The sequence below is a fragment of the Chenopodium album genome, chromosome 1 (assembly GCF_948465745.1).
Source record: "Chenopodium album chromosome 1, dcCheAlbu1.1, whole genome shotgun sequence".
Classification (NCBI taxonomy): domain Eukaryota; kingdom Viridiplantae; phylum Streptophyta; class Magnoliopsida; order Caryophyllales; family Amaranthaceae; genus Chenopodium; species Chenopodium album.
In genome coordinates, this window is record NC_137834.1 from 53992592 (window position 1) to 54003163 (window position 10572).

Consider the following 10572-nt stretch of genomic DNA (forward strand, 5'->3'; position numbering starts at 1 on the left):
AAATGAATGCAATTCTTTCTAAATAAGTAAGGGAGTTCACGCTCCAAGATACCTAAGGTTGATTGAAACATAAATATGCTAAGCATAGGAACTAGTTATCACACTCCACTTTCATCCCAAACGGTCTTACCGCGTTCCCCCTACTAATATCATATCTCCCCTTAGTGAGCGTCTCATAGATTCCACGATGGAAACGGAAAAAGATCAAATTTTTGGCTTACTCGACATCTTGACTTCGCATCCCCTTTCCTTAGGCGATAACTCATGAATCCCTCCACCGATGAATGACTCAACCCCTAGGTCAAAAGGTCTTCCCAAAGGTTGTAACGTAAGGCAAAAAGGGTTAAGGTAGGCTAAATTTAAAATTTGGTGGTTAACCTAAATTGTGAAGCAAAGATTGGGCATTTCTTTACACCATAACCAAGTAATCACCAAACAAAAATACCAACACCCCCAAGCTTATTCAAAGCTAAGATCACAAACATATACACAAAAAGTGTGAGAACGCTTCCCCCCAAGCTTAAATGGAGCATTGTCCTTAATGCTCAAAAAGGAAGAATACTCACATAAAAATATTTTTGCATTTTTCACTTTTTTTTTTTATAATTCTTTATTAGTGCTTTGTCCTCGCCTTATTTAACTTTGAACGGCTTTTTAAACTTTGCACTTGCTTTGTCCTTGCCTTTTTATTTTTTAATTTTGACGGCTTTTTACTAGACATATGCCAGTATTCACAATGTATATACAACACGAACTTGCTCATAAACTTGAACCAAGTTCCAAACTTATAGACCACAATCTTCAACAACAATGACCATTGCTTCACAAAAACCAGTAATGAAAATGAAAATGAAACAAAAGACTCAAGAGCTTAAGACGTGGCTTGAAAATAAGGGGAAAAGGCTCAAAGGGTTAGAAAGTAGGCAATGTAAACCCAAAAACCGAAGAAAATGAAAACTATCCTAGAAAAGAAAAAGTACCACCGCGAAAAGATGCCTTTGTCCTCCCTAGGTGGTTCGGTCTCGGTCTTAGGAATCATACGTTAAGATTCTAGATTAGGTCCGCAATAGTCAAGGATCCATGCCGCTCATGCAAGAATATGTTGAAAGCTTGAAGAAGTATGAATCTCACATGGTTGTAGCAAAAACTCACTAAGGTTGTCAAATCGAAGATAGGGAGCAACTACCAAACGTGCCACAAACAAGTAGAATCCGGCTTCATGATCCCCCTAGTTATAGACAACTACCTTAGCGTGCTTTATCACAGAATCAACCAAACGTAATCTTAAACCGTGCACACCAATACCATTTAGGAAGAAAAGCATTCAAGTATACAAGTCCAATTGTTATTATGTCCAAAGCAAGAACAAAACAAAACACATTGAAAATTTGCCTTGATAAAAACAAAAATCTTTTTGGAGTTTTTCAAAATATGAGAATATGGAAAAGCATATACAAAGGTGCATGACATATATGAATCAACATTCCACCAAACATGATAGAATACCCTCCCCCAAGCTTGAATGAGACAACATGCTCAAACATAAATCAAATATTTCACGGGAGGGGAAAAACAAGGAGATTAATCCAATCAAACCAACATATGTCCAACAAGTCATCATCCACTAGAGAAAGAGGAAGGAAGGATATTACCGGATATTAGGTGGGTGTAAATACCCGCAAACGACCCAATTTTAACCTTTCAAAGCTAACAACCTCTAATATTGAATCTTGCCTTCTATATCCCTAGCAAATGTGGTACCAATCTTCCTTGATTCTTGATCCAAATAGAAGCACCAAAGTATATCAAGTCATGTACCTAGCAAAAGGAACAAAAAAATTTCCATGAGAGAAAATCTATACTAAAAAGAAAAGAAAATGAAAGCAATAAAACACGGGTTACTTCCCGAGAAAGGCTTGCTTAAGGTCCAAGCCTTACCGCTCTAGAAAATAATAATTCAAACGCGCGTAAGAGCTTGTCAAATGCACTACTACACATTTCATATGAAAGCAAGAGTGCACATGACAAAAATAAGGCATGCAACAAGCTTAGTGCACACCTATGAGGAGAGAGATGCCAAGAGAAGGAAGAACAATCAAAAGAAAACTCAACAAAATAAGAAAAGGAAAAAGAAAAAGAAGAAGAAGTCAAACTCTCCTCACAATATTTTTGGGTGGCAACATCACCCTTTTCCTCAATTTGGGACAAATGAGCTTCATACAAATCATCATAGACAAAAGGGTCCCCAATAGGCTCATTGACAAAAGAAGGGAGGGAAATAGGAGTGTAAGGGATATGGTTGAATCTTCTTGAAAAGGGGGTATTAGAAAAGAGAAAAGGGGCTATGGTCTCACAAATGAACTTTTTCTCACCACCATGCCTCAAATCACCAATAACAGCATGGAAATCAATCATAGAGTCCTCAAAATAAGAACACTCATGATATCCATCTCCCTCAAACATCCAACCTCCAAGAGGAACAACATAATCCCCTCCATCACAACTATGAACAACAACTCCCTCAACAACTTTAAAGCCCAAGGTCTCAAAACCATGCATGAATGGATGCAAATTCATTTCAACCTCATCTCTCTCCCATGAAGCATCCTCAATTAACTCATTTAAAAGGCTATGGGTTTTCTTTTGACTCTCAAAGAATGCATTGGACATAACCTCAAACAAGTCTAGATAATCATGGATAGAAGAATCACAATCGTGCACAAGAGACTCATCAAGATGGGAAGGAGGGTTAGGATAATCAAATTCAACACTCTCTTGGTTTTCAACTCCTTCGCCATCACTAACAAGCTCACCAAAAGGGTCCTCACCCTCTCTTGGTTGTTCAAAATCATCATCATCATCCTCAACACACACATTATATAGGGATTTTTCACATACAAGCATCAAGCACTACTACAAAAATGGTCAAAGAGACCCAAACTAAGAGACCATTTTATTCAATAACCGGTCTCTTTGATTCAGGAGACTCAATTTCACAAACAACGGGTCTCTTTGGAATTAGCTTTGGGAGTTGAAAAATAATTGAGACCCTTCATTAAAGATAAAAGGTCTCTCTTGATTTTTTTTTTAATGTAGTAAAAGAGAGACCTGTTTTATTGAATAGCCAGTCTTTGGAACTAAAACTTAAGACCGCCTATTAAGTTAGGTAGTCTCTTGGCTTTTTTTTTTTTTCCTTCTACATACCTCGTTTCTCTTTAATCTCCCTTTACCCCATATAAGTTCTGACCTCTTAAGTCTTTAATTCTCTCTCCTCCTGAAAACCCTAGCTTCTAGCTTCTAGCCTCCAGCATTCTTTTTGATGCAAGTCCATTCTCATTCATCCATTCTCTCTCTTCATCGCAGCCCAACCTACCACCTCTTACCGCCAACAACTCCACCGCATCCCTCCCTCATCACTGCCTCGCGGCCGCAGCTAGCGTCTGCAATAGGTTCGTCATTCCCTTGCTCCGATCCGAACACTTGGTGCTCTCTCTTTGGGTTCCAAGGTTTGTCTGTCTCTCCCCTCTTCATCTTATCTTTTTGTTTAATTATTTTTCAGAATGTACTGATTTTTGAATTGATATTTGTGAGTAGTTTTTCTAAATTTTGTTTGTGTAATTTGTTTGGCGAATTGTTCTAAATTTTGAATTTCGAATTTTTAATTTTGGAGATGATTTAATGGAGCGGACTGAAATTTTCATTTTCTTTAATTCTTTTTGATACCGCACCAAACTTATTTTTTCGTTTAATGTTTAAATTAGATCAAAATCCATCTCAAAATCACAATAATAGTTTCAAAAATTTCTAGATCTCATCTTGAAAAGGTTGTTTTATACTTTCATATTACCATGCATTCTCTATTCAGAAGAGTATATTGAAAAAGAAATTCGTGTCTCTTTCACAATTTATTTAATTTATCTTATTGATTAGAGACGTTTGAATTCATCGAATTAGTTGTATTTTATTTTCTAAAAAAAGAATTATGTTTAGTTATATATTTTTTCTGTTATTTTCTGTTTGTTATTTGGTACTAATGATTTTTATCATTTCAATTGGATGAGTAGTTTTTCTAAGGTAACTTAATTTCTGTATTTAGATTTCTAGATGTGAATTTTTTTTAGGCAAAGGTAGTTGTTATTTACAATTTTTTGGGTTAGATCTTTGAGTTTTTCACCTAATTCGTTTATGTTAATTGCAGCTTTTGAGCGTATGAAGCATATGGCTCAGTCCATATTCAAAGCTAAAGACATTGTCCAACATGATATGAATATTTGAAGCTCACACTGAAGAATTGAAGATGCATATTAGGATTTAAAGATTTTAATACTTTTTACATTGGGTTGTGTAATATATTTTTTTTTTGACAGAATGTGTAATTTGTAGTCTGTACCATATACCAAGTATTTGTATAAAATATTAAATGCAATTATTATTTAAAATTTAAATATTAAATTAAATAATCTATTTTTTTATTTTAAAATGACACCAAGAGACCCGTTAAGTTCCATAAGTGGTCTCTCTTTTTTCAAAAAAGAGACTGCCTAACTTCAATAGGCGGTCTCAGTTTTCTTAAAAAAGAGACCGCTTTTTCTATAATAAGCAGTCTCACTTTTCCTATTCTAGAGAGCACTTTTCTTCAAAAGGTAGTCTCACTATTTTATTCTAGAGACCGCTTTAATAAAGCAGTCTCTTTGCCAAAGAGACCGCTTAGCTAGAGACTGCCTCTAAGGCAGTCTCTTTGGCTTATTTGAACGGGTCTCTTTGGCCTATTTTGTAGTAGTGAAGGATGACAATTCATTTTCCAACTCTTCTTTTCTTTTCAATTCTTTATTAAAAAGATCCTCACCCTCTCTAATCATCTCCAATTGGCTCCTTAAAGTTTCCATCATTTGTCTCTCTAAAGGCCTAAGATTAGGATTCATCTCTAACTCCCTCAAAGATTCATCAATTTGGCTATAGGGGACTAGAGACTCATCACAAGAGTTTGGAGAATGAAAAGACAAAGAGGGTTGATCAATAGTATAAGAAGAGTCACAATCAAGGGTAGGACCATGCACATTAAAATCATGAGCATTTTCGCTAAATAGGGGAGAGGGGGAACAATTAAGCATATGAGATACGTTATTAAGGGAATGAATTACATCACAAGAAGACATGGCAAATAATGAAGAAAATTGAAACACGCCATTAGCATCCACTTGAGCATGCACTTCATCATCATGAACAAGAGGAGAAATTAAGTTGAAATCATGTGTTCTAGGTTCACTTAAGGGCTCATGTGACAAATCTTGGGAATTCATGCTAATATTAGAAGGATCAAGACATTGCACATCAATATTAGAATCATGAATACCCCTATTATAAACATCCCTAGCAAACCAAACATAAAAATCCCAACCATCATCAATTGACAGTGCTCTAAATTCACCATTATGCATGAATTCAACTTCATCCCTAGTTTGCTCATTCAAACCAAAATAACAGATCTCACAAGCCTCCCAAAGACTACAACAATTATAGTCAAAAAATCCCTCAAGTCAATTGAAATATTCATAAAAAGACTCATTATCAAATTGAGGAAACGAGAAATATGCCATTTTTATACAAAACAAACAAAAATCAAATAAAAGAAAAGTATATACAAAGACCTAGACTCAAGCAATTAAAAACACTCAAACATAGACACCGTTCCCCGGCAACGGCGCCATTTTGATAGAGGAATAAACTAGTCGTTAATTGCCTATCCCAAAATCAAACATTATTTATAAAATCCTAAACCAACCTAAAACAAGTATAGGTAAGTATAGGGTCGAACCCAAAGGAACGGTAATGTTCAAGCACTTTCAATTATGCGCCTAAGCTAGGTCGAAGACGAAGGTAAGAGAGAATACTAACAACTAACAAAACAAATAACCAAGGAAATAAAACACTAGGAACGGGGATCAACAAGTAATCATGTCAATTGCAACAACTTGGGAAGAGCATGCTAATCAAAGGTTGTGAGGACTAATGATAAGAGAAATCAATAGGAATCAAAGAGCTATCTCCTAATTGTTAAGCTAGGGTTCACTATGAATAACAAACTAAGAGAATCACAATCAAAACCAATCGATAATTGCAATTCCTAAATCAATTGTTCATGTCATTAGCAATTACAATGCAATCTAGCATAATTCTCAAGGCCTAATTGAATTACACATATGCAAACCTTCACTAATCACTTTAATCTCAACAATCAATCAACATAATTCCCAAATTATTCACAATTAATCAATCATACAAGTTTCACCCAATTCCTAGCTAAACAACTATTTAAGAATCATCATCTATCAACTAACAACTATGGAAATCAAGAATCAACAAAATATCAAGAACAATTACACTAATAAAGCATCAAACATCAAAATTAAACCAAAAAAACATGAAATTAAACAAAGCATTAAGGAGAGATAGAGTTAAGAATGCTCATTGATAATAGAGAAGACCTTCACTCTTGTATCTTCAATCTCTCAATCACCATTGAAATCCTTCACTTTCTCTCTCTAAAACTACTCCTAATCTAGCCTAATCTAGAGAGAGAAGCTCTCAACCTAAGAGAGAAAACTATTCTAAGACTAAGAATTATGTGAATGAATGATAATAAAACCCCAAAAAACAATCTATAAACAAAAGGAGAAAAGAAACTTAAAATCGTAAAAGACCCAAAAGTCCGCGCCTTCGGAGAAATCGGCCGCGCCCGCGGACACCCTTGAAGCCGTGCTCGCGGCAAAAGCCCGCGTTTGCGGGGAGCCCACGGCCAGCCTGCGAAGAGTTACTGCCCAAAATGGCAGAAATGGGTTACGACAGATTTGCAGGGCCAACTTTGGAAGGCTGTAACTCACGATCTAGGAATTGTATGAATGCGTGCGACCTATCATTGGAAAGCTCTTCAAGTCTAGTTTCCAACCCAATTTGAATCACCTCAATCCGATCTGAATAACTGGGGATATGGCCAACACAATGCATAAAGGTCCTTTTTGATACTTTGTAAGCCTGTATTTTCCTTTGTTTCTTGGATTGGCTTGACTTGCGTGCTTGGCTTCCCTAACTTGGCTCCGTTAAATTCCTTGAATTCACTTGAGATCCCTTATTGATTATTAAATCTCGGGAAGCTCGACACACCTACAAAACAAGTCAAACAAACGGAGAAGCGAGGGAAAAAGCCGAGAAATGAATAAAATAATAAGAAAACTACTAAAAGCACGCATTTCTCTAAACTAACACACAAACACGCAAATCAAGCATTATTCCCTAAAAACACGACATAAAAGACTAAAAACGAGCATAGAAATATAAAGAAACATAGCCTAAAGGTGTTGTAAATGGCACGGATCAAATTGTTGCAGAGAAAAATGCTCTAGGCCCTTGGCCTCCTCTTTGACTATCTTCAAGTATTTCATCATGGCCGACTCCTTTTCCTGAAAGTCACCATTAACCTAGCCAACTACCAGTAGGGAGTTCGAGCTCACATCTACTTTTGTTGCTCATGCCGCCTTATACATTCTAAGGCCGGCCAGGAGGGCTTCATACTCTGCCTTGATGTTAGAGGCTTGAAATTGAAATCTCAGTGCATACTTAAATGTATCTCCCTCAGGAGATTGACAAGTAATTCCCGGGCCGCATCTGGTCGTTGTTGAACTACAATCTACAGACACCTTCCAGATTTGGTCTCCGGCCGGGTGTTGATCTGGTCGTGTCATCATAGCCAAGAAATCAGCAAAGGCCTTCCCCTTTATGGCTTTTCTGGGCTCGAACGTGATGTCGAAGCCTCTTAGCTCTAAAGCCCTTTTAAGCATGCGGTCACTTACCTCTAAAGTTGCAAACGGCTTCTTGAGTTGTTGATCAGTATAAACCACTATTGAATGTGACAGGAAATACGGCCGCAACTTTTTAAATGCCATGTACAAAGCTAGCCAAAACTTTTCAACAGGGGGGTACCTAAGCTTGGCATTGTGTAGCACATGGCTGATAAAGTAGACTAGGATCTGGTGGCCGTCACGTTCAACAAGAAGAATGACACTAAAGGAATGCTTTGAGATAGCGAGATAGATGTATAACTTCTCATCCTTGAGCGGACTGATGAGCCAAGGCAATGTTTGAATATGACTTTTTAACTGTACGAATGCTTCATTTGACTCCTTCGTCCACTCAAACATAGCTTTCTTTTTTATGGTCTGAAAAACGTATCGGCATTTGTCCCCTGATCTTGACAGAAACCGATCGAGTGCTGCCAAACGCCCAGTCAGTCTTTGTAATTCTTTGATTGTTCTTGAAGACTTCATGTCCAAGACAACTTGAATTTTTTAAGGGTTAGCCTCAATTCCACGTTGATCAATTAAAAATCCGAGAAATTTACCGGACTCAACACCAAAGACGCATTTCTTCGGGTTTAACGTCATCTTATGCCGCCTGAGTTCGGTAAATGTTTCTCGTAGATTCTTCAGATGGTCGGCCAGCTCTTTTGACTTGACAATCATGTCATCAATGTACGGGCTCCATATTCTGGCCGAGATGATCTAAAAAGACCGTGTTGACAAGTCCCTAAAATGTTACAGGGGAATTCTTGAGACCAAACGACATAACCTTGTAGCAATACAACTCATGCCCAGTCACAAATGCGGTCTTTTCTTGATCTTCTTCCCATAGAGGAATTTGATGAAAACCGGAGTATGCGTCCATAAAGCTGATTAGGGCATACCCGGCCGTAGAATCAACCAAATGGTCAATTTTAGGCAAGGGAAAGCTATCTTTAGGACATGCCTTGTTTAAATCCGTATAGTCTACGCACATTCTCCAAGTTCCATTCGGCTTCTTTACGAGTACTACGTTAGCCACCAAATCTGGGTAGTAGCATTCTCGAATGAAACCAATGTCCAACAGCTTTCTCACTTCAGCTACAGCCACCTGATTCCTCTCTTCTCCATTATTTCTTATATACTGACAGACAGGTTTAACAGCTAGGTTCACAGCCAACTTATGCACGACCAGGTTAGGACTTAAACCTGGCATTTCACTAACTTCGAACGCAAAAACATCCCATAGCTTTAGTGGCGACACTGACCGTCCGACCTGGTTGATTGGGGTCAAGCATTACATCTTGTTGGTTGCCGGCCGCCTGGGGTCTCTTCTCTTCTGGCCTGCCGACAGCCATTAGTTGCTATGGTTGGTCGGCCATGACCTGCTTTCGCTTTTGGCCGACCTGGTATGCTTAGAGTGGGGGTTCTTCCCCTTTCAACTTGGACGGTTTTCCATGTCCGTGAATCGTTGGGTTAACAGACAACTAGTTGCACTCTTTTGCCATTTTCAGACTTCCTTGAATCGAACCAATCTTTCCGTCCGAACGTTCAAACTTTAACAACATTAAATGAGGGATGATCACAACCTTTGCAGCATTTAGGGTGGGACGGCCGAATATAACATTGTAACTATTCAACTCTTTCACCACCAGGAAACGAACGACCATGTCCCTCCCTTCTCCTTTTTGCCCGAATCAAACTGGCAGATCTATCTGTCTGACTAGGTGAATGATGTTTCCCCCAAATCCTACAAAGGGGTGAGTGATGTCCTTCAGAGCATCTTCTGGGAACTTCAAATTCTTCAGGGCGGCCAGGCTGATGATATCAGATGAGCTGCCCGTATCTATCAGTATTCGGCCCACCTTTAAATTGGCTATCTTCATAATAAACACCATAGCTAACCCAATTATAATAAGATACAAATACATTGTAAAATAAAAGATATGGCTGAAATAGTAAGACGGTGTCAGTTTTGGATCGAGTTTGATATTTTATTCATATCTTTTCCGTTATAGCTCTAAATTGATATTATAATATATAACTGGAAAGATATTATAATTTATTCATATCTTTTTATCCAACCATATAAGATTTGGATAAAAAGTATTAGGCACGAAAATAATATCTGTCTATCTTTTAACGTCTTTCAATTCGAATAGAATTAGGACTTTCAAAAAGAAAAATTTTATTCAATATAAAACTCTTTAATTTTATCTCTTCAAAAAGGATAATTAAGATCTCATAGAAACTTATAGAAGCTTCCAATAAATCCTAATTGGTTTAGGAATGGGATTAAATAATTTGGTCGTAGGTAAGGTGGACTTAGGTTCGGTTTGGACTCAATTTAGTATTTTGGCCATAACTTATTCGTTATAACTCGGATTTGGGCTTATAATATATCGTTGGAAATCTCTTTTCAAATCCCATCCAACTATTTAATCATTGTACCTAGATTATGGAACAAAATAAATACTAAACGTTTTTATAAAAAGGACACGAAATGATTGATTTTAAAGCACACGAAATGAATTATTTTGGATTTAAAGACACGAAAAGAGGAAAATAAGTTATGGTTTTGTTAAATGGGCTAGGAATTGGTTTGTTTATGAAATGTATTGGGATTGAATATGAATTTAAGCACTTCAAAAATTAAATACTCAACCCAACCAATAATGAGCGATGAAAAGTTATTCATCATCGGGTTTGGTTTTGGGGAGGCATTTTTAGGTGTCTACAA

The 10572-nt window shown here is 37.2% G+C and overlaps 1 long non-coding RNA gene across 1 annotated transcript; it reads left to right on the forward strand.

Annotated features, from left to right (window-relative positions):
- Nucleotides 1-3298: 3298 nt before the first annotated feature.
- LOC145586442 (uncharacterized) lies at nt 3299-4460 on the forward strand. Its single transcript, XR_014100952.1, has 2 exons — nt 3299-3506; nt 4199-4460. It is a non-coding gene; the product is annotated as an uncharacterized LOC145586442 (long non-coding RNA).
- The last annotated feature ends 6112 nt before the right edge of the window (nt 4461-10572 follow it).